Source organism: Ranitomeya imitator, chromosome 2 (assembly GCF_032444005.1).
Source record: "Ranitomeya imitator isolate aRanImi1 chromosome 2, aRanImi1.pri, whole genome shotgun sequence".
Taxonomy (NCBI): Eukaryota; Metazoa; Chordata; class Amphibia; order Anura; family Dendrobatidae; genus Ranitomeya; species Ranitomeya imitator.
The window spans coordinates 302933388-302959358 of NC_091283.1; positions in this window are offsets into that span (position 1 = coordinate 302933388).

Below are 25971 nucleotides of genomic sequence, written 5' to 3' on the forward strand. Positions count from 1 at the left end.
TACATCTATACAGTTCCCCCTGGGGTAGTTTATTTTGGTTTCTAATTAGTAACGGGCATCTGAAAAACACTCTTGCACAAAAATTGAGTGACTTTTACATCACGGAATACGTTCACCCTGGTGTTGTACTGGTTGTGGTTGATAAGGATGAGGATAAGGAGGATAACACCAAACAGACGAAATCAGGAAGCGGATAGCAATGTGTGGTTGGGGAGAGGTGCATGACAATACACCTCCACAAAAAAGACAATGTATTACAGTTTATGTTTTGCTGTTTTCACTTGGTGGTGTACAGAAATCTTGCCCAATCCAGCCCTTGTTCATTTTTATAAGAGTCAGCCTGTCAGTATTTTCAGTTGACAGGCGGATGCGCTTATCTGTTAAAATTCCACCAGCGGCACTAAAAACCCGCTCTGGCAGAACGCTAGCAGCAGGGCAGGCCAGGACCTCCAAGGCGTAGAGAGCCAGTTCATGCCACGTATCCAGCTTGGATACCCAATAATTAAAAGACACAGAGGAATCACCGAGGACATTTGTACTCCCTCAGCATCTTCCCAAACATTGCACTTCTTGTGACAGAACCCCTTGCCTCTGTGCCGACACGATGGGAGGGTCTGAGAAAACTATCCCAGAACTTTGCCATCATTCCTTTTTCTGAGCTGGATTGTACTTCTGTCTCTCTCGCTTGGACTCCTTGGTTGTACAACAAACTGACGTCTGCTGCCAGCGTTCTCACATGGGAATTTTCTAATTAATTCCACTACAAGCGCCCTCTGGTACTGCAACATTTTAGTACACCTCTCTGCCTCAGGCAGGCAAGTTCTCCTTGTAGTGTGGGTCTAGAAGTGTCACCAACCAGTAATGAGTGTCACCAAAATTTTTTATAATGCGAGAGTCACGTGAAGCGCAGCCCTACATAAAGTCAGCCATGCGTGCCAGACTGCTAACATGCAAGATTTCCGTGTCCTTAGCAACAGGATGACTGACCACGCTGTCCTCCTCCCTGTCCTCAGGATATCCCCGCTGAACAGATGGTATGACAGCTGTGCTTGTAGTACCATCTATAGCGCATGAAAGTAGCTCCTGTTCTTCCTCCTCCTCATTGCCTACCAATCCATGTTGGTATGACATGAGGCTGGGCTGAGTGTAATCCCCCTGTATGGTTCCTTGGTCCATGTCCTCGTGCTCTGCCTGCAATGCATCCTCTTTAATTGTGACCAGAGAGGTTTTCAGAATGCTGAGAAGCGGGATAGTGACGCTAATTATGGTGTCATCGTCGCTCACCAGCTTGGTGCAGTCCTCAAAGTTTTGTAGGATGGTAAATATGTCTGACATCCATGTCCATTCCTGAGGTCTTATGTGTGGAGTCTGAACTGAATATCGACGGCCTTGTTGATGTTTGTAATCAACAACTGCCCTCTTCTGCTCACAAATCCTTTCCAACATATGCAGTGTGGAGTTCCAATTTGTGGGGACATCACACACCAGTCGGTGAGCCGTTAGCTGAAAACGCTGCTGAAGCATGGCAAGGGTGGCTAAAGCTTTTCAGAAAACGTTGAACCACGAGGTTAAGCACATGGGCCAGGCAAGGTACGTGTGTGAGCTCACCTTGCCTCAGAGCTGCCACCAGGTTCCGGCCATTGTCACACACGACCATGCCTGTCTGTAGGATCAGCGGAGTCATCCAAACATCTGACTGCTCTTTCAGCGCTGTCCACAACTCTTCTGCATTGTGCGGTTTGTCACCTATGCAAATTAGCTTCAGCACAGCCTGTTGCCACTTGGCTGAGGCAGTGCTGCAGTGATTCCAGCTTCTGACTGATGTGTTGATTTCAGAGATGGAGGCTGAAGAGGAGGACGAGGAGGTGCATGAGCTGTAGACTGTGGGTGTAAACTGATTGACCACAGTCCAGTGCACCAGACAACAGGTACAGGCAGGGTCTGGCCGCTTTGAAGCGAATCCAGAGTCCCCTTTACCAGGTGGAGATCAAAGCCTTCCTCCAAGTGTGGTGATGTTGTAGTCCCTTACTGCCTAAGGCTTCAAATAAGGTCCTCACTGTTCCATTCTGTCCCTCATAAAGGTTAGGACACAACCCGTATGACAGGTGAACTGGGCCTTTTTACAGGGTCTCTATCATGACCCAGGCCCTATATTTATCACTGTGTCTCCTGGGTATCAATGCGGACAGGTGATGTACAATCCAGCTGTCCTGCCTGTTTCAGCTTTGCCACTATAGAGTTCAGCACGGCCACGGTCTTCCGGAATCTGTACTAGCCAGGGAGGTTGCCACTTCTCAGCTCTGCTCCACTGGTGTTATACTCCTGCGCTTTCTCCCTCCTGCACTCTTCCTACCATCTGTTCTTTCTTTCTGTTTCCTTCTTCCTCCAGGAGCTGTAGTACTTTGGACTACACGGCCCCTTCAGACTTTCTGGCACTCACTGCATGTCCGCTAGTTATGTGTCGCTCGCGAACGATCCGACATAAAGAGCTGGCTCCCTGCTGTGAACGATGGGAGCCGGCACGCCAGTGAGCCACAAAAATCCCTGAATAGCTTTCACTGTGCATAAAATCCCGGATTTCGGCAGGCGTAACCCCACCCACCTGAGCAAAACTCCACCCACTCATCTATTTCATTGCTTCCTAGCAAGTGGGTGGAGTTTCTGTGGTAGGTGGTCGTGGTTTCGGGCGCCTGAACACACATGCAATGGGGATCCATTTAGGATCCAAAAAGAGCCGTTTTGTGAGCCAACTCCTTTTGGTGAGCGGAGCCATGAGAGCTGGATTACCAAAAAGAGCCGGACTGCCCATCACTACAGTGTCCGCTCTCTTCAGGTCCTCTGACACTCTGCACTGTCTGCTGTCTGGGACAAACTAACTACTTTCCCTCCAAAATCAGAATATATCAAGGGGAGTTCACCCTAAATCCGGGTACAGAGCTCCCCCTTCTGGCCCGGAGTGTGAACATGTTGTACGCAGTATTTACCTGGTGAAAGATATCCTTCATCGCTTCCAAGCGTGACATCACTCTCCCCAAGATGAAAGCAATGTCATTGTGACGACCAGGACCCTGGGGCATCACACTAGAGCTCTGGAAACTCCCTCTAATATCACTGAGGGCTCAGGGGAAGAGAAAGTATCACAGACTTGGAAGGTAATTGGGGTAAATGTACCGTGGGGCACAAGAAAGCGCCGAGATCCGCACCTCCAGAGATCTGCAGGATCCAATCACTTATGGGGGAATTGTACTTTCTGCAGGAGACTTCTGCCAAACGTTACCTGATCTTAAGAAGCAACACCAGCAAATGAGCTGAATGGCTGAACTGTGCGCACAGGACCTGTGATGAGGTCACAGGAGGGGAGGAGTCAGGGGTCACATGATCAGGGGCCTCAGTGTATGCAGGACTCTGCTGTGCTGGTTGTCATGGTGCTGGATGAGGGGAAGTTAATGTGTGGGGTCAGGAGGGGTTTAAGGCCCCTTCACATTTAGCGACGCTGCAGCGATACCGACAACGATCCGGATCGCTGCAGCGTCGCTGTTTGGTCGCTGGAGAGCTGTCACACAGACCGCTCTCCAGCGACCAACGATCCCGAAGTCCCCGGGTAACCAGGGTAAACATCGGGTAACTAAGCACAGGGCCGCGCTTAGTAACCTGATGTTTACCCTGGTTACCAGCGTAAAAGTAAAAAAAAAACCAAACACTACATACTTACCTACCTCTGTCTGTCCCCGGCGCTGTGCTCTGCACTCCTCCTGTACTGGCTGTGAGCGTCGGTCAGCCGGAAAGCAGAGCGGTGACGTCACCGCTTTGCTTTCCGGCTGCTGTGCTCACAGCCAGTACAGGAGGAGTGCAGAGAAGCAGAGCGCCGGGGACAGACAGCGGTAGGTAAGTATGTAGTGTTTGTTTTTTTTTACTTTTACGCTGGTAACCAGGGTAAACATCGGGTTACTAAGCGCGGCCCTGCGCTTAGTTACCCGATGTTTACCCTGGTTACCAGTGAAGACATCGCTGGATCGGTGTCACACACGCCGATCCAGCGATGTCCACGGGAGATCCAGCGACGAAATAAAGTTCTGGACTTTGTTCAGCGACCAACGATCTCCCAGCAGGGGCCTGATCGTTGGTCGCTGTCACACATAACGATTTCCTTAACGATATCATTGCTACGTCACAAAAAGCAACGATATCGTTAACGATATCGTTATGTGTGAAGGTACCTTTACAGTGCGGATGTAGCAGAGCCGTGTGTGTACGAGGTATACGGAGTGGAGCCGTGTGTACGAGGTGTACGGAGCGGAGCCGTGTGTACGAGGTGTACGGAGCAGAGTGATGTGTACGAGGTGTACGGAGCGGAGCCATGTGTACGAGGTGTACGGAGAAGAGCCATGTGTGTGTACAAGGTTACGGAGCGGAGCCGTGTGTACGAGGTGTACGAAGCGGAGTCGTATGTGTACATGGTGTATGGAGCAGAGCCATGTGTGTACGAGGAGTACAAAGTGGAGCCGTGTGTTTACAAAGTGTACAGAGTGGAGCTGCTCGTGTACGGAATGGAGCCGCACGTGTATGAGATGTACAGAGCGGAGCCGTGTGTATGCAAGGTGTATGGAGCGGAGCCACGTGTGTACGAGGTTGCGGAGCCGTGTGTATGGAGCGGAGCCATGGGTGTATGAGGTGTACGGAGCGGAGCCATGTGTGTGTACGAGATGTACAGAGAGGAGACGTGTGTGTACGAGGTGTATGGAGCGGAGCCATGTGTGTACGAGATGTACAGAGAGAAGTCGCGTGTGTACAAAGTGTACGCAGCAGAGAGGCGTGTGTGTACGAGGTGTACGAAGAGGAGACGCGTGTGTACGAAGTGGAGAGGCGTGTGTGTACGGGGTGGAGCTGTGTGTGTACGAGGTGTACGGAGTGGAGCCATGTGTGTACGGAGTGGAGCCATGTGTGTACGGAGCGGAGCCATGTTTGTACGGGGTGTACAGTGAAGAGTTGCATGTGTACAAGGTGTACGGAGCAGAGAGGCGTGTGTGTACGAGGTGTATGGAGCGGAGCCGTGTGTGTAAGGAGCAGAACGTATATAACACGTGAACATCGTGACGTTTCGGTGTAATAACCTTTCTCAGACACTCACTGGATGGGGGCGCTGTGGGCAGGAAAATCTTATAGGACGCTGCACAATTTATAAAGTAATTTCTGGAGAATGAGGCGACCCCCAGAATGTGGCAGGAGATCTCGCTTCCGCGGCTCTGGAGGGAAGAATCACTGTTTGGTTTCTGGATTGTACATTTGTCTGGAATAATGTGCAGCTGCCAGAACAGTGACCCCCTTCATCCCCAGTGTGACCCCATTTCAGATCAACAGTCCTCAGCGAATCCATCTGGGTGTGGGGGGTGTTTTTTTTCCCACCAATAGGCCGGTGTCACACCTACCGTATAAAAATACGGTCCGGTTTTTGTGGTCGTAATACACAGAAATGTTTCCTGAACAGTGATCCTTATGTGATCCGTAGGCAAGGTGTGGCTGCGCATTTTGCACATGTAAGACTACGTTCACATTTGCGCCTTGGGGTGCAGCGTCGTCGACGCAGACCGACGCTTGCGTCATGCGCCCCTATCTTTAACATTAGGGGGCGCATGGACATGCGCCGGTATGCGTTTTACGACGCATGCGTCATAGACGCACAAGACAGGGCGCAGAGGACGCTACTTGTAGCGTTTTCCCTGCACCGACATTCTTGATTTGTAGGGTCTTATGACAACGGATGCATCGCAAAACGCTGCGTTGTGTATTTGCGTTGTCTGCGTTGCGTCGCTGCGCCCAACAACGCAAATGTGAACGTAGCCTAATCCTCCGTATGGCATCCGTATAGCATTTTTTTCTTGGATCCTTCCAAAATGGACATTCAACAGTTTTAAGGCCTGAAAATAATTAAATCGTCATCAGCAACCCTATTTTTATTGCCTCTACAACAGGTGGCACGCTCCAATCTGGCCATTTTGTTGCTGTGCTTGTGTTGTGTATTGGTGGTTTGTTGGCAATGTGACAGACAGACTTAGGTTCACCCCAACTGAGCATGTCCTATACAACTGGGTTTTGTCACGCCGCGTTGGGCAGCCATCATCTGATGGTGCTGAAGGTGTGTTGGGCAATGTGGGTAGGCTTAGACCACGTGATCCCTCAGCGTCGTCCGCTCTCCGGACTGAAAATACGTGATATTTTCACTAAATATTTTGTGACACCTCAGGGTGCTACTCCCTGGCAAGAGCATGCTGTATCTATGTTTTAATTTTAAAATGTTTGTGTATATAGTTTTTTATCATTTAAGCTGTTGTGTGTGCTAATTTTCTTTAGCTTATAGATGTTTTTGTTTTTATTTTTTTATCTTGCAGTAATTACTTCAATAATAGACAAAACTTGGCATTTTTATATTTTTTATAAAGCCAAAAGAGAATTTTTTTTAAATTCAAACCATATTTCAGTCATATGGCTTTTGTGGCCTGAGAAATTTGGCCATAAACTTTTTTTCAAATTTTGTTAAACAAAACAATCAAACATAATCATAAATTTGCTATTGCAAAATCAGTTACCAAAATACATTACAGATTTTGGAACGTTGGTGGAGGTGATGGCGGGAGTACAGCCTTTCTTTCTTGCTTGCTTTGGTGTCCAACTTGGCCTTCACCCTGTGTGGGTGCATAATCTTGGCCATGATGTATGTTGTGGCCAGGGTCAGATTGGTGAGCGGAAAAGTGTAAACAGGGATAATTTACATTATACTCCTGGTGATTCTGGAAGCCACGTGACTCATACCCACCAATATGGCCATGTCGTCCAAAGCCAGGTTGGGAACAGCCTCCAACAATGGGTCTGTACAAGTGCCCATGTTGGACAGGTGGGTTATAGGATGCCATTTGAGCCTGTTGTGGCCAAGGTTGGTTTGGGGGAGGAATGGGTTGAGATGTAGGCACCCGTGGAGTAGGGGCCTCAGATCCATATTGCCCATGCACTTCTGGGTTGGCGTTAACTCGGAGCAGTTTACGGGGTGACAGCTGCCACCTCTCCAAGAACTCAAATACCTCATATGGGGTATTGGGGGGTGTGCATGCATCAATGAGGATCTGAATTGATCCTCGCATACGTAGCCTCACCTCACGGGGTAGAGGACGGATACACGAGGTAGGGTACCGGGTCAGACTGCCTCACCCTCATCCTGGGCAGCCCTGGACAGGTAATTCAGCATCCCCATGTCAACATGCCTCCTTGTATCAGAGGCAGGGATCTCTCACCTTCATCGACCATGGCGGGATATGACAGCAGGCTGGGGGGAGCCCTCAAGATGAACAGTAGGGCTGCTGCTGTTGCCTGGTTCATCAAGGCTGCCGGGTGCTGGTGCAGCTGCTGGTACAGGTGGAGCTTGAGGGATGCAGCTGGAAGGCTGAGAAGATGAGCCAGCCACCTCTTCACCTTCCCCGACCGGATCAATAATGACCTCAGAATTCCACCCTGTCTCCCTCTCAGTGAAGTTGAACTGAGTTCTGTTAGGAAATGTAACTTTAAAAAAAAAAAAAAAAAAAAAAAAAAAGGTTGGAAATTTGACTCTAAATAGCATATGTGTAATGCGGTGTGATGTATGTACTTACGGTCTGACATCCATAATGCCAGGAGGTCGAAATAGATGTACTTGCGCTTGGTCGGTGCTGCATCCCCACTCCTGGCCCACTGCTGACGTTCCCACCTGTACTGGTCGCGGATGCTGCGCCAGCATCTCATAACATCTTCCACTGCAATGTCACACAATAATAATGTATTATGACATTGCAAACAATGGATAAACAAATTTATTGAGATTTTACATAGTCTTGTTGCCTAGTAACGTATAATTTATACACATAGTAATACAAGAGAAAAAAAAACGAGGACTCCGTGGAGGCATTCTTCTGGGATGTCTGGAGCGCTTTTTGCACCTCTCACTCATCCATATTTCTCTCTAGTGTGACGCCGGCCTTACATCATGGATCTTTATATTTCTGGGTCAGGGAAAAATTATTTTTTTCCACTAAAATGTTTTAGATCTAAATTTTTCAATTTCACAGAGTAAAATGGAGCCACAATTTATACAGAAATTTGTCCCCAAACCCGAGGTCAGAAATGACTTCACACGGCCGGGCTCCAATGGGGAGAGTCACTATTTTGCTTTTGGAGCAGTACTTTGGCAGTCCTCACTTGTGGGGGTTAATTGCAAAGCCCCCGTGGTGTGTGAAGACATATAACCCCCTAAAGTGACCCCATTTCGGACACTGTACACACCAGGGAAGTCATCTCAGGGTGTAATGGGCATTCTTATTCCACAGGTGTCACTGATTTCTTTACCACTTGGTTGTGAAGATAGTATTACATTTGTTCTGAGATGCAGCGAGGGGTTCAGCTCAAGGGGGAAACATCTGAGTGTGCTCCTAACCAGGCGTAACGCTGGTACCTCACCTGCCCTCTCAGCACCTCCCTACTCACTATGGTCACCTTGCAGCTTCTCAGTATGTTGCTTCCATTAGGGGGGATTGGCCAGTCTCTACAGGACTATAACCCTGCTGTGTGCTTCTGAGATTAGGTTCTGTTAAATACACTTATTTTGCACATTTATTTAATCAGGACTATTCACCAGGTGCTTACTCTTAACCCCTTCCCGACCCATGACGCCACGTAGGCTTCATGAAAGTGTGTCACCCGATCTGCAGGGACAGGGGGAGTGGTAATTTAGCCCAGGGGGGGTGGCTTCACCCCCTCGTGGCTACGATCGCTCTGATTGGCTGTTGAAAGTGAAACTGCCAATCAGAGCGATTTGTAATATTTCACCCATTATAACGGGTGAAATATTACAATCCAGCCATGGCCGATGCTGAAATATCATCGGCCATGGCTGGAAATACTAGTGTGCCCCCACCCCACCCCTCCGATCGCCCCCCCACCCCCCCGATCTGGCCGGTACACTGCTCCGGCTCCCCTCCGTCCTGTGCTCCGCTCCCCCCGTGCTCGTGTCCGCTCCCCCCGTGCTCCAATCACCCCCCCGTGCTCCAATCACCCCCCCTGCACTCCGATCCACCCCCCCGTGCTCCGTTCCACCCCCCCGTGCTCCATTCCAGCCCCCCGTGCTCCGTTCCACGCCCCCCGCGCTCCGTTCCACCCCTCCCGCGCTCCGATTCCCCCCCCCGTGCTCCGATCCCCCCCCCCGTGGTCCCCCCCCACCCTATCATACTTACCGATCCAGCCGTGGTCCCGTCCGTCTTCTCCCGGGCGCCGCCATCTTCCAAAATGGCGGGCGCATGCGCAGTGCGCCCGCCGAATCTGCCGGCCGGCAGATTCGTTCCAAAGTGCATTTTGATCACTGAGATATAATCTATCTCAGTGATCAAAATAAAAAAAATAATAAATGACCCCCCCCCTTTGTCACCCCCATAGGTAGGGACAATAAAAAAAATAAAGAATTTTTTTTTTTCCACTAATGTTAGAATAGGGTTAGGGTTAGGGTTAGGGGTAGGGTTAGGGTTAGGGTTAGGGTTAGGGTTAGGGGTAGGGGTAGGGCTAGGGTTAGGGGTAGGGTTAGGGGTAGGGTTAGGGGTAGGGGTAGGGTTAGGGCTAGGGTTAGGGTTAGGAATGTGCACACGTATTCTGGTCCTCTGCGGATTTTTCCGCTGCGGATTTGATAAATCCGCAGTGCTAAACCGCTGCGGATTTATGGCGGATTTACCGCGTTTTTTTCTGCGCATTTCACTGCGGTTTTACAATTGCGATTTTCTATTGGAGCAGTTGTAAAACCGCTGCGGAATCCGCACAAAGAAGTGACATGCTGCGAAATGTAAACCGCTGCGTTTCCGTGCAGTTTTTCCGCAGCATGTGCACAGCGATTTTTGTTTCCCATAGGTTTACATTGAAATGTACACTCATGGGAAACTGCTGCGGATCCGCAGCGTTTTCCGCAGCGTGTGCACATACCTTTAGAATTAGGCCATGTGCACACGGTGCGGATTTGGCTGCGGATTCGCAGCAGTGTTCCATCAGGTTTACAGTACCATGTAAACATATGAAAAACCAAATCCGCTGTGCCCATGGTGCGGAAAATACCGCGCGGGAACGCTGCGTTGTATTTTCCGCAGCATGTCAATTCTTTGTGCGGATTCCGCAGCGTTTTACACCTGTTCCTCAATAGGAATCCGCAGGTGAAATCCGCACAAAAAACACTGGAAATCCGCGGAAAATCCGCAGGTAAAACACAGTGCCTTTTACCCGCAGATTTTTCAAAAATGGTGCGGAAATATCTCACACGAATCCGCAACGTGGGCACATAGCCTTAGGGTTAGGGTTGGAATTAGGGTTGTGGTTAGGGTTAGGGGTGTGTTGGGGTTAGTGTTGTGGTTAGGGGTGTGTTGGGGTTAGGGTTGTGATTAGGGTTATGGCTACAGTTGGGATTAGGGTTAGGGGTGTGGGGGGGTTAGTGTTGGAGTTAGAATTGAGGGGTTTCCACTGTTTAGGCACATCAGGGGTCTCCAAACGCAACATGGCGCCACCATTGATTCCAGCCAATCTCGTATTCAAAAAGTCAAATGGTGCTCCCTCACTTCCGAGCCCTGACGTGTGCCCAAACAGTGGTTTACCCCCACATATGGGGTACCAGCATACTCAGGACAAACTGCGCAACAATTACTGGGGTCCAATTTCTCCTGTTACCCTTGTGAATCTAAAAAAATGCTTGCTAAAACATAATTTTTGAGGAAAGAAAAATGATTTTTTATTTTCACGGCTCTGCGTTGTAAACGTCTGTGAAGCACTTGGGGGTTCAAAGTGCTCACCACATATCTAGATAAGTTCCTTGGGGGGTCTAGTTTCTAAAATGGGGTCACTTGTGGGGGGTTTCTACTGTTTAGGCACACCAGGGGCTCTGCAAACGCAACGTGACACCCGCAGACCATTCCATCAAAGTCTGCATTTCAAAAGTCACTACTTCCCTTCTGAGCCCCGACGTGTGCCCAAACAGTGGTTTACCCCCACATATGGGGTATCAGCGTACTCAGGAGAAACTGGACAACAACTTTTGGGGTCCAATTTCTCCTGTAACCCTTGGGAAAATAAAAAATTCAGGGCTAAATAATTATTTTTGAGGAAAGAAAACGTATTTATTATTTTCACGGCTCTGCATTATAAACTTCTATGAAGCACTTGGGGGTTCAAAGTGCTCACCACACATCTAGATAAGTTCCTTTGGGGGTCTAGTTTCCAAAATGGGGTCACTTGTGGGGGGTTTCTACTGTTAAGCCACATCAGGGGCTCTGCAAATGCAACGTGACGCCCACAGAGCATTCCATCAAAGTCTGCATTTCAAAACGTCACTACTTCACTTCCGAGCCCCGGCATGTGCCCAGTGATTTACCCCCACATATGGGGTATCAGCGTACTCAGGAGAAACTGGACAACAACTTTTGGGGTCAAATTTCTCCTGTTACCCTTGGGAAAATAAAAAATTGCAGGCTAAAAGATCATTTTTGAGAAAATAATTTTTTTTTTTATTTTCATGGCTCTGCGTTATAAACTTCTGTGAAGCACTTGGGGGTTCAAAGTCCTCACCACACATCTAGATTAGTTCCTTTGGGGGTCTAGTTTCTAAAATGGTGTCATTTCTGGGGGATCTCCAATGTTTAGGCACACAGGGGCTCTCCAAACGTGACATGGTGTCCGCTAATGATTGGAGCTAATTTTCCATTTAAAAAGCCAAATGGCGTGCCATCCCTTCCGAGCCCTGCCGTGCGCCCAAACAGTGGTTTACCCCAACATATGGGGTATCAGCGTACTCAGGACAAACTGGACAACAATATTTGGGGTCCAATTTCTCCTATTATCCTTGGCAAAATAGGAAATTCCAGGCTAAAAAATCATTTTTGAGGAAAGAAAAATTATTTTTTATTTTCATGGCTCTGCGTTATAAACTTCTGTGAAGCACCTGGGGGTTTAAAGTGCTCAATATGCATCTAGATAAGTTCCTTGGGGGGTCTAGTTTCCAAAATGGGGTCACTTGTGGGGGAGCTCCAATGTTTAGGCACACAGGGGCTCTCCAAACGCGACATGGTGTCCGCTAACAATTGGAGCTAATTTTCCATTCAAAAAGTCAAATGGCGCGCCTTCTCTTCCGAGCCCTGCCGAGTGCCCAAACAGTGGTTTACCCCCACATATGAGGTATCGGCGTACTCGGGAGAAATTGCCCAACAAATTTTATGATCCATTTTATCCTACTGCCCATGTGAAAATGAAAAAATTGAGGCGAAAAGAATTTTTTTGTGAAAAAAAATTACTTTTTCATTTTTACAGATCAATTTGTGAAGCACCTGAGGGTTTAAAGTGCTCACTAGGCATCCAAATTAGTTCCTTGGGGGGTCTAGTTTCCAAAATGGGGTCACTTGTGGGGGAGCGCCAATGTTTAGGCACACAGGAGCTATCCAAACGCGACATGGTGTCCGCTAACGATGGAAATAATTTTTCATTCAAAAAGTCAAATGGCGCTCCTTCCCTTCCGAGCCTTACCATGTGCCCAAACAGTGGTTTACCTCCACATGTGAGGTATTGGTGTACTCAGGAGAAATTGCCCAACACATTTTAGGATCCATTTTATCCTGTTGCCCATGTGAAAATGAAAAAATTGAGGCTAAAAGAATTTTTTTGCGAAAAAAAAGTACTTTTTCATTTTTACGGATCAATTTGTGAAGCACCTGGGGGTTCAAAGTGCTCACTATGCATCTAGATAAGTTCCTTGGGGCGTCTAGTTTCCAAAATGGGGTCACTTGTGGGGGAGCTCCAATTTTTAGGCACACGGGGGCTCTCCAAACGTGACATGGTGTCCGCTAAAGAGTGGAGCCAATTTTTGATTCAAAAAGTCAAATGGCGCTCCTTCCCTTCCAAGCCCTGCCGTGCGCCCAAACAGTGGTTTACCCCCACATATGAGGTATCAGCGTACTCAGGACAAATTGGACAACAACTTTCGTGGTTCAGTTTCTCCTTTTACCATTGGGAAAATAAAAAAATTGTTGCTAAAAGATAATTTTTGTGACTAAAAAGTTAAATGTTCATTTTTTCCTTCGTGTTGCTTCTGCTTCTGTGAAGCACCTGAAGGGTTAATAAACTTCTGGAATGTGGTTTTGAGTACCTTGAGGGGTGCAGTTTTTAGAATGGTGTCACTTTTGGGTATTTTCAGCCATATAGACCCCTCAAACTGACTTCAAATGTGAGGTGGTCCCTAAAAAAATGGTTTTGTAAATTTCGTTGTAAAAATGACAAATCGCTGGTCGAATTTTAACCCTTATAACTTCCTAACAAAAAAAAATTTTGTTTCCAAAATTGTGCTGATGTAAAGTAAACATGTGGGAAATGTTATTTATTAACTATTTTGTGTCACATATCTCTCTGGTTTAACAGAATAAAAATTCAAAATGTGAAAATTGCGAAATTTTCAAAATTTTCGCCAAATTTCCGTGTTTATCACAAATAAATGCAGAATTTATTGACCTAAATTTACCACTAAGATGAAGCCCAATATGTCACGAAAAAACAATCTCAGAACCGCTAGGATCCGTTGAAGCGTTCCTGAGTTATTACCTCATAAAGGGACACTGGTCAGAATTGCAAAAAACGGCAAGGTCTTTAAGGTCAAAATAGGCTGGGTCTTGAAGGGGTTAAAGAAAAAATGTCATGATGTTCTCATAAAAATCTAGTGGTTTATTGAATTGTCCACAGAAAAACCAAATTGCAGCAAAACATAAAAATAGATGAAATAGTTACGAACAGATTGTCCATGTGTAAATATCAGCGCTTGTTACTCATCTTTCCCAAAGTTCTGAATGGTAAAAGCCATCTGTCTGTGTGAAATCTGAAGTCATCATGGCTACCAGCTGTTCCTTCCTTGTGTGACTTGTCTGATGTCCATGGAGAATGATGGTGAAGGCAGGATGTGACAACTCCCACGTGACAAGCCCCCACCCCCCTAAGAGATGTTATTTATATGTCCCACAGACCACGTGTTCCCCTTTATATGGTGTTGACTTATACTCTGAACTACACATACAAAAATAGCTTTTGTAATGTCAGCAAGAAGCAATGTGCTCAATACAGAATTGAGAATAATTCAATTAATAATTAATATTTAACAATTCCCCCTTTTGAGGGTGACAGACATTGATTGGAACCCTCAAATTAAACATATTAAAACTGAGGGCACAGTTTGAAAATACCCAATGGTATTTATTGCAGCGGATAGGTGGTAACTCACCAATTTCATGAGGTACTTTTATGATTAAGTGTACGCAGAGTATGGAGGTTAATGTTTTGGTTTAAGTTGGGGTGGGGGGGATAAGGGATACAATATCATATTGTCACATTATCGCATTACTGTACTATCATCTTTGGAAATGTATATTTTGTATGATTTGCATTATATTATAATATTCTAATAAACAGATTTTCAAAAAAAAATAAATAAATAAACATATTAATAAAATCTTCTTTCCTCTTTTCTTCTTCTTTGGCAAAATAATTTAATAAATAATAATATAATAATATTGTTTTATGTTCTCAATAATATAATGATATGTAAATTCATGTTATGGTAAGCCGTGACTAATATTCATATAAAATATATAATTATACTTCCCTATATCTACTTGAAGCATCTCAGGTCTGATCATCATCTGATGTCATCTGGTTTTCATCTTGATGTCTTCTTCTTGGTTCTTTTAAAACAATCTTTATTATAATTCTTTTGAAATAGATTATAGCATGTAGATATTGTAGAGACTGTGTGTCATGTGTCATTCAAAGTCCACAAATTCAAATGTTGATAAGAAAACAAAGTTCATAGATGAAATGTAGCTTTAATATCTGTGCAGTGTCACCTTTAAAAACCTGGACTTACATTGGCTCGCCTTGGATCTGGAATCCTTCCATATCATCCGCACTGGTCTTGGAACAGGTGTGACGTCTTTGGTCAGCACAGCAAGAGTTACATTGACTTTTCCCTGCTAAACTTAGCACCATAACCAGTCTTTAGTGCACAGGACACATGTCAGGGTTGTAGCGTCCTGACAATTACCTTATTGTTCACCAGCTTTCATGGAAGTCTTATAGGTGATAGGAAACCACTGGAACGTGATAAAAATGTAATAACACAGTTCATCTTAGCATCATAGGATCATAGTCCTCTCCAATTGTGGTTGTCAGTTTACATACTGTACTCATAGTTGTCAGTGATGGATACTGCAGTTGTGATTGTCAGTGGTGACATGAATTGCAATTGACACAGTCTATTACTCAGAAATCATAGCATTGTTACCTTGTGGAACTTCTGGATAGCGGCTTTTTTCTTCTTGAAACTTTTAAGAATCAATTGAATTTAGAAATATGAAAAGTCTTTATTAAAATAACTTCAGTATCTTGATTGAAGTCTTCATTCCCTATTCTATACCAAATCTGGTAATTTTCCTAACTTGTAATATCACAGCATACCATAGCAATCCATAATATCCATATAATTATTATCAGAATATCAATATGGAATTTATATTTGGAAAAATAATAATAATAAAAATAATAAAAGATAATACATTATTAACCATATTCTTCATATGATAGAACATTTTTATGCCATGAACCAAAATAAGAATACATATATAAATAAATGAATGAATGAATGAGTGAAAGAATTGTTGTATTTAACTCAGAATCGAAACATTTCTTATATAATGAAACCATATGATCAGGGCCGTATTTGCCACTAGGCACATGAGGGCACATGCCTAGGGGGGGGGGGCGATGTGAGGGGGTGGCACCTGAGCAAGTTTAAAAAAAAAAAAATTTAAGTCTGGGGTCACCCCGCACACCCACCCACCTCAGCCCCGGCTGCTGCGGGGGGAGGGGGTCTCGGGCGCAGGGCCACCCACTATCAGGGCATTACTTGTTAGTGCATCTGGCATCCAGAAATGGGTGCTGTACCTTTAAGCAGCAGCAGGCAGGCCCAAGTGCATCATGGTCCTGATACCGGTCATGTGACACACAGTGCGCTCTTCTTAATGTAGGAGCAGACTGCAGAGCTGAGCAGCATGTCATGTTTGTGGGAGAAGATACTGAAGTCGGCGGTGAGCAGGGAGAGGAGGCGGGCATTGTGTGAGGACTCAGAGGAAGCTGCAGAGAAGAGGGAGGTGAGAGAGGAGACGGGAGTCTGCTGATGTGAGTGAGGAGAGGGGAGGTTGCTAAGGGAGAATATGAGAGGCTGGAGAGGAGATGAAAGGGGAGGCTGCTGAGGAGAGGCTGGTGAAGGGAGGCTGCTAAGGGGAGGATATGAGAGGCTGCTGAGGAGAGGAGATGAGAGGCTGGTGAGGAGAGGCTGGTGAGGAGAGGGGAGGCTGCTGAGGAGAGGAGATGAGAGGGGAGGCTGCTGAGGAGAGGCTGGTGAGGAGATGAGGCTGGTGAGGAGAGGCTGGAGAGGGGAGGCTGGTGAGGAGGGGGAAGCTGCTGAGGAGATGAGAGGCTGGTGAGAGGGGAGGCTGCTGAGGAGATGAGAGGCTGGTGAGGAGAGAGGAGGCTGCTGAGGAGATGAGAGGCTGGTGAGGAGAGGGGAGGCTGCTGAGGAGAGGAGATGAGAGGCTGGTAAGGAGAGGGGAGGCTGCTGAGGAGATGAGAGGCTGGTGAGGAGAGGGGAGGATGCTGAGGAGGAGAGGCTGGTGAGGATAGGGGAGGCTGGTGAGGAGGAGATGAGAGGCTAGTAAGGATAGGGGAGGCTGCTAAGGAGAGGAGATTAGAGGCTGCTGATGAGAGGCTGGTGAGGATAGGGGAGGCTGCTGAGGAGAGGCTGGAGAGGGGAGGCTGGAGAGGGGAGGCTGCTGAGGAGAGGCTGGTGAAGAGAGGAGAGGCTGCTGAGGAGATGAGAGGGGAGGCTGCTGAGGAGATGAGAGGGGAGGCTGGTGAGTAGAGGAGATGAGAGGCTGGTGAGATGAGAGGCTGGTGAGGAGGAGATGAGAGGCTGGTGAGGGGAGGCTGGTGAAGTGAGGGGAGGCTGGAGAGGAGATGAGAGGCTGGTGAGGGGAGGCTGCTGAGAGGGGAGGCTGGTGAGGAGAGGCTGGCGAGGAGATGAGAGGCTGGTGAGAAGTTGAGAGGCTGGTGAGGAGATGAGAGGCTGTTGAGAAGATGGGAGGCTGCTGAGGTGGCTGCATCTGGCAGGGGGAGGCTAGGGGAGGCTGGATTCGGCAGGTGGAGGCTGCTTACGGGAGTGAGAAGAGGCTGCTGAGGGAAGTCTGTGTCCTGCATCCAACAGGGTGAGGCTGAAGAGGGGGTTCCCTTTAGAAATCTGTCAGCCAAACCTTGCAACCATGGCAGAATCAACTGACCATGTAATGTGTATGAGATTCACCAGATTCTCACATGACAACTGGAAAGGTTTGCTAAGGCTACTTTCACATCAGCGATTTTCTCTGTTCGTGGCAGATACTGCAGTTTTTCCGCATCTGCCGAGTAACGTATCAGTTACGGGCCGGCAACTCTGCGTTCGGCCTTATTCATTCCCTATGGGACTTGCAGACATGTGCGGCACTTGAGGTTTTGCACTTGAGGCGAGACAAAAAAACACAGCATTTTTTTTCCTGTTGCTGCAAGTACCACATTTGCCGGATCGCGGCAAAACTGCAAGTGCCGCACATGTCCGCAAGTCCCATAGGGAATGAATGAGGCCGAACGCACTGTTGCCGTAAGTGATCCATTACGGATGCGGAAAAACTGCCGCAAATGTCAAAAATCACTGATGTGAAAGTAGGCTAAGTCACTGCCGATAGTGTCATACTCACCAATGGGGGAGGCAGCACGAAAAGTGCCTAGGGCAGCATAAATTCTAAATACGGCCCTGCATATGATCATTATATTTAGTAAAGCAGTATTCTTGTAGACATTACTTTATTAAATATTGATTTTTTTTCTTCTTGAGATAAAAATAAAAATGAAAAATTAAGAATAAAAAATGAAGTAAGAAAAAATGAAAAATAAAAATGAGAATAAAAAATAAAAATAAGGCCTTTATATGTTGATGACAAATGGCAGAGGTTATATCTCAATAACACATTCCCTTAAATATTTTCATCATTTAGATGTTGTCATAACCTTGGATTACCAAAATATTGAAATTATGCAACTTTGCATATAATATTCTTCATTAGAGAAAAAAATTACTTTTATAATACTTAATGTTTTTACACCCAATAGTACCTTATTAATATTTCTTCTTTATTAAGATGTGAGAAAAAGAGGTATTGATGAAATGTGATGATATAATCAAGATCAAAAACACATTTTCCCCTTAATATAAAAAAAATATTATTTTATGAAAAAATTAATTAGTAAAAACCAAAATTAAAAATAATTAATTTTATAACTGTCATGTCAGTATGTGCCATATATGTGTCTGATGATGTGTACCCATCTATGTAACCATTAAAAAAAAACACTGAATATCAAAAAATTATAATTTGGAAAAATTATTCTAAATGTAGATTTTCTTGATAAACCATATTGATGTGTGATTGCACTTATTCACTATTAACTAAATCAAGAAATAATAATTACTAAAGAAATATATGTTGAGTAAATAATATTTAAATATATCTTAATATTCTAATACTTTAACTGAATCTTATTTTCTCATAAACACAAGGTTTTTTTCTTGTTTTTTTCTTTTTTCAACATACCATGAATCATGAGGCCTCTTTCATACTTGCACATTCCACGCTATAGTCACTCTTACATTAACTTCACTCTTAGCAGCTGCTCAGACGCTCATCTGTCATTTGTCACTCAGACTGTGACACACATAGAAGTTGAAACTACATATTTCACATACAAAGAATAAGAATACATGTATATTAACCCAAAATATTGTATCCTAATTATCAATGCGCATTGTAAACTATTAAATTTAATATTTTAATATATCTTTGAATATTCCCCAAATATTATCTAACACTATGTGAAACATCTATAGATAGAAGAATTCATCCATCAGAAACTTAAGCATTTGTTCTACAGTTATATTTGGTACAGGACCTGCAACTCAATCCATTTGACATGTAAAGGCTGAGGGGGTTTCTAAAGCTTCTTAAACTAAAACAAGGGTATATGGCATCCTTATTTTTAACTCACAGTTGTCACATGTCATGCACCATGCAGTGAAAAAACACATTTTAGACTGTTACAGGAAAAAAATACAGTACACAAATTTTAGATTGTTAGTTATGTATTATTTCATTTAAATGTTATATATATATATATATATATATATATACAGTTAGGGCCAGAAATATTTGGACAGTGACACAAGTTTTGTTATTTTAGCTGTTTACAAAAACATGTTCAGAAATACAATTATATATATAATATGGGCTGAAAGTGCACACTCCCAGCTGCAATATGATAGTTTCCACATCCAAATCGGAGAAAGGGTTTAGGAATCATAGCTCTGTAATGCATAGCGACCTCTTTTTCAAGGGACCAAAAGTAATTGGACAATGGACTCTAAGGGCTGCAATTAACTCTGAAGGCGTCTCCCTCGTTAACCTGTAATCAATGAAGTAGTTAAAAGGTCAGGGGTGGATTCCAGGTGTGTGGTTTTGCATTTGGAAACTGTTGCTGTGAGCAGACAACATGCGGTCAAAGGAACTCTCAATTGAGGTGAAGCAGAACATCCTGAGGCTGAAAAAAAAGAAAAAATCCATCAGAGAGATAGCAGACATGCTTGGAGTAGCAAAATCAACAGTTGGGTACATTCTGAGAAAAAAGGAATTGACTGGTGAGCTTGGGAACTCAAAAAGGCCTGGGCGTCCACGGATGACAACAGTGGTGGATGATCGCCGCATACTTAATTTGGTGAAGAAGAACCCGTTCACAACATCAACTGAAGTCCAGAACACTCTCAGTGAAGTAGGTGTATCTGTCTCTAAGTCAACAGTAAAGAGAAGACTCCATGACAGTAAATACAAAGGGTTCACATCTAGATGCAAACCATTCATCAATACCAAAAATAGACAGGCCAGAGTTAAATTTGCAGAAAAACACCTCAAGAAGCCAGCTCAGTTCTGGAAAAGTATTCTATGGACAGATGAGACAAAGATCAACCTGTACCAGAATGATGGGAAGAAAAAAGTTTGGAGAAGAAAAGGAACGGCACATGATCCAAGGCACACCACATCCTCTGTAAAACATGGTGGAGGCAACGTGATGGCATGGGCATGCATGGCTTTCAATGGCACTGGGTCACTTGTGTTTATTGATGACATAAGAGCAGACAAGAGTAGCCGGATGAATTCTGAAGTGTACCGGGATATACTTTCAGCCCAGATTCAGCCAAATGCTGCAAAGTTGATTGGACGGCGCTTCATAGTACAGATGGACAATGACCCCAAGCATACAGCCAAAGCTACCCAGGAGTTCATGAGTGCCAAAAAGTGGCACATTCTGCAATGGCCAAGTCAATCTCCAGATCTAAACCCAATTGAGCATGCATTTCACTTGCTCAAATCCAGACTTAAGACGGAAAGACCCACAAACAAGCAAGACCTGAAGGCTGCGGCTGTAAAGGCCTGGCAAAGCATTAAGAAGGAGGAAACCCAGCGTTTGGTGATGTCCATGGGTTCCAGACTTAAGGCAGTGATTGCCTCCAAAGGATTTGCAACAAAATATTGAAAATAAAAATATTTTGTTTGGGTTATGTTTATTTGTCCAATTACTTTTGACCTCCTAAAATGTGGAGTGTTTGTAAAGAAATGTGTACAATTCCTACATTTTCTATCAGATATTTTTGTTCACCCCTTCAAATTAAACGTTACAATCTGCACTTGAATTCTGTTGTAGAGGTTTCATTTCAAATCCAATGTGGTGGCATGCAGAGCCCAACTCGCGAAAATTGTGTCACTGTCCAAATATTTCTGGCCCTAACTGTATATATATATAATCATGCAGTTATTATAACTTCCTGTGTAAATAAAGACATAAATTCATGTAAGAGGTTTTTTGCTTTTTTTTTCAATTCCTGCTTTGAAATGAAAACTCTAAGGAAAAATAAAAGATTAAGGTTAATTTCATATTTATTTAAAAACAAAATAATTTAAATATCTTATACATATGTATATATTTATTAAATGTATTTAATGTAATTCTAAATATTATTACTGGAGTAAATTTTAATTATTTCACTGTACATATAAAAATACAGTTAATATAATCTCTACTTATACAAATATGCTACAGTATTTGCTGTATACTATATTAATATATGTAACTGCAGAATTATATTGTATAAAATAATTACATATTAATAAATAATACATTGTATAACTCATTTACACATCATATAATTACATTTTTAGCAAATTCCTAAACCAAAATTTACCTCTCTGTCGATAATTTGTTGAAAAACTCTATTTAATAAGGTTATTTTTAGCCTTTTGGACTCCTTGCTGTCAATTTCCGCCATCTTTACAGACAGATCTGACCCGTCAGCTTTTAACCCTTTCAGGGCAGCTTCAGTGGAGGACTCTTGAATCATTTTTTATAGGGCTTATAAGAAATATGTAATTTTCTTCGTACTTCATAGATGTGATTTTGGGTCAGTTTTGGAGATTTTGATTTTGGCTTCTGAAAAGATTTAATTATGTTATTAGTTTTCATATAATTCGATTTCCTTTCAAGATTCTCATGCTTTCTAGAAAAATCAAGGGATTGCGCACATTCAAATAAAGAATCTTTTTGTGACGCAATAACACGAGATGCAGGATTTAGGAATCCAAATTTGTTTACAAAACAATTTATCATTGAATGTTTATTGAAACTTGTAATGACAGTTTTGTACAACCTTTCAAATATGAACATGAATGTAAAAGTACATTCTTTCTGGCCAATCTTCAATTTTAGAAGAATATCAATATCTGGATAATTTTCTTTTATTCCACAGAATATCAAAATTTTTAATCTTTCTACATCCATTTCTTCATGGAACTCATCATTCTGCATTTTTAATGAGAACCTTCTGGAAAAAGTTACTGGAAGCCACATCTTAAACAACTGATTTTTCTCTTCTTTAGTCAAATCAAACTTATCAGCAAAACTCTCAAATATCTCTGATTTTCTGCACACATGGATTTTGTCATCATATGCAGGAATGATTTTGCATAATTATAACAAGATTTTCCTAGATTTAGTTTGGAGTTGGGCTTCTGAGTCGTCTTCTATTTTTAGTGGTCCTTCTACATCTGTTTCTTGTACATCATCTTTGTCAGATGTCATGTCTCCTGCGTTTCCTCCATCTTGTTTTTCATCATGAGACACAAGGTCACCTTGAGTGGCCATTACAGACACGTGTGTCACATCTTGTTCACTCTTTACATTACAGTCAATCTTGGGAACATCATTAATTTCCTTAGAAATTCTTTCTACACAGTCTTTTTTGGACTTCTCTGTAACGTACTTGTGAAATACATCAAGAATATGTAAAATATTTTTCAGTTGTTCTTTTTTCCTAGATACTAGCTTAGAATCTATTTTTAGATTTGCTATCTTGTATTCTGCAAATAAGCTAAGCCAAAATATTTATAAGTTTTTAGACTATTCGCCGAGACTTAAAAATTCCAGCGAACTTGACTTAGAATACGTATTAATTAAATCCATTTTTCTTACCTTGAAATATCTCAGCTTGTAGTTCCTTTGTTAGACAACGCTGGGCTCTGGTCGTCAGCACGTCTGTCTTCAGCACTTCCAATGCTAGTGCTTGTCAATCTTTCTGACACCTGTTAGTCTCTGTTACTCATAGGTTCTTGTGAGATCTTTGTGACTTGAAGGTTTGAAGTGGAATTCCTGAAAACTTGCACAACATCTAGCGAAGCTCTTCTGTCTTCCCCCGTGTGCAAGGTGAAGGAAATTCACACAAAAATAGCACAAAAAAGCAAAACTGGCTGGCTTGACCAATGTTAAATATGCTTATTTCGCACATTTATTTAATCAGGACTATTCACCAGGTGCTTACTCTTAAAGAAAAAATGTCATGATATTCTCATAAAAAAATGTAGTGTTTTATTGAATTGTCCACAGAAAAACCAAATTGCAGCAAAACATAAAAATAGATGAAATTGTTATGAACAGATTGTCCATGTGTAAATATCAGCGCTTGTTACTCGTCTTTCCCAAAGTTCTGAATGGTAAAAGCCATCTGTCTGTGTGAAGTCTGAAGTCATCATGGCTACCAGCTGTTCCTTCCTTGTGTGACTTGTCTGACCATGGAGAATGATGGTGAAGGCAGGAGGTGACAACTCCCACGTGACCAGCCCCTGCACCCTCCTAAGAGATGTTATTTATATGTCCCACAGACCACATGTTCCCCTTTATATGGTGTTGACTTATACTCAACTACATATACAAAAATAGCTTTTTGTAATGTCAGCAAAAAGCAATGTGCTCAGTACAGAATTGAGAATAATTCAATTAATAATTAATATTTAAAACTGACGTAGATCCACTTTATGACAATTTGAATCTCCCTTTTTTTTGGGGGTAGACTGCACCAAAACTCAGGTCCAGTGTATAACACTACAAAATGTAAGTGGCAGAACGTAGATGGCTGATATACGCCCAACTAACAGAACTGACGTAGATCCACTTTGTGACAATTTGAATCTCCTTTTTTTTGGGGGGGGGAGACTGCACCAAAACTCAGGCCCAGTGTATAACACTACACAATGTAAGTGGCAGAACGTGGATGGCTGATATACGCCCAACCAACAGAACTGACGTAGATTCACTTTGTGACAATTTGACTCTCCCTTTTTTTTTGGGGGGGGGGGGAGACTGCACCAAAACTCAGGCACAGTGTATAACACTACACAATGGAGGTGGCAGAACGTAGCTGGCTGATATACACCAAACTAACAGAACTGACGTAGATCCACTTTGTGACAATTTGAATCTCCGTTTTTTGGGGGGGAGACTGCACCAAAACTCAGGCCCAGTGTATAACACTACACAATGTAAGTGGCAGAACGTGGCTGGCTGATATACGACAAAGTAACAGAACTGACATAGATCCACTTTGTGACAATTTGAATCTCTCTTTTTTTGGGGGGAGACTGCACCAAAGCTCAGGCCCTGTGTATAACACAACACAATGTAAGTGGCAGAACGTGGCTGGAAGATATATGAAAAAATATAAGGACTGTAGTACAATTTCAATCTCCCTACAATGATCTCAGGACAAGTATGGCAGCAATAAAAAGGACTGCTGCATACAAAAGTGTGGACAAATAAACAAGATAACTGTGCACAAAAGAGCAACAGGATTTTTGCTTTTAAAAAAGCAGTTGGTTTGCACAGCAGCGTGCAAAGAGCAATGCAGCTATCAGGGAGCCTTATAAGGCAGCCTAACAAGCTACAGAGCTGATGCACAAAAATATAGCCTCCACTGTCCCTGCAAAGAAAAGGTGGTGTTGGACAGTGGAAATCGCTACAGCACAAGCGGTTTGGAGGTTAATCTTTCCTCCCTATCTATATCCCTTCTGATGAAGCTGCAGCAACCTCTCCCTATGCTAAGATTAGCAGAAGTAAGATGGCGGTTAGTGTGCATGCCCCTTTATAGCCCCTGTGACGCCGCAGAAAGCTAGCCAATCACTGTCATGCCCTTCTCTAAGATGGTGGGGACTGAGACCTATGTCATCACGCTGCCCACACTCTGCGTCCTCCTTCATTGGCTGAAAAATGGCACTGAACGCATCATACGAAACGCGACTTTGGCGCGAAGATCGCCGACCTTGTGGCCGATTCCACACCAGGATCGGGTCGGGTTTCATGAAACCCCACTTTGCCGAAAGTCGGCAATTTTTGAATTTGTCCCATCCGTTTCGCTCAACCCTACTGGTGTGTATCTTTATTTTTGTAAATGTGTTGTTTTAATTTTTTAAAACAATATTTAATACCTAGGTAACTCAAGGCCTAGTTGTCTGACATGTGCCCAAACTGCATTTTTTGCCCACATTTTCCTGGCGTACCAAAACGTGTTACATCATATTTTTCACTGTGAACTGTATTCAAGCAGATCTCTATAGATGTGTAACATTAGTTGCTCTTATGCTTAACAATGTTATTTTTGGGGGATATCTGATAATTGACTGGTGTAATATATGCAAAAAGATTTTCCCTTAAAGGGACACTGTCACCTGAATTTGGAGGGAACAATCTTCAGCCATGGAGGCGGGGTTTTTGATTCACCCTTTCCTTACCCGCTGGCTGCATGCTGGCTGCAATATTGGATTGAAGTTCATTCTCTGTCCTCCATAGTACACGCCTGCGCAAGGCAAGATTGCCTTGCGCAGGCATGTACTACGGAGGACAGAGAATGAACTTCAATCCAATATTGCAGCCAACATGCAGCCAGCGGGTAAGGAAAGGGTGAATCAAAAACCCAAAAACCCCGCCTCCATGGCTGAAGATTGTTCCCTCCAAATTCAGGTGACAGTGTCCCTTTAAAGTCTCTCATACTTTTATTTTTTCGAATTGTGCGAATATTACAATTTTAAACATGTAAGGATCAACATGTGCTGACTGTTATTTTTAATCCAACATCCATAAAAAATCAAACATAGTAGTTCCTTGGAGTGTTTGATTTTAACAAGTCTTGCTGGCCACACCACAGTTTGTGTGTGACTGAGTTCAAACCAATGTTTAGACTTAATTCATGCCATCATACCCAATTATTCACACAAGGAAAGCCCTTACATATGGCTAATGGTCATTACTAATTGTGGTAATGTTTGTGTTGTTATCCCCAGCCAAAGTCCTGCAGGCTATGTTTGTTCAAACAGTTTAGAACACTGCTCATGGTAGTAAATACTTATTTTTTTAAATTTCAACATGGTGCTAAATGCTCAC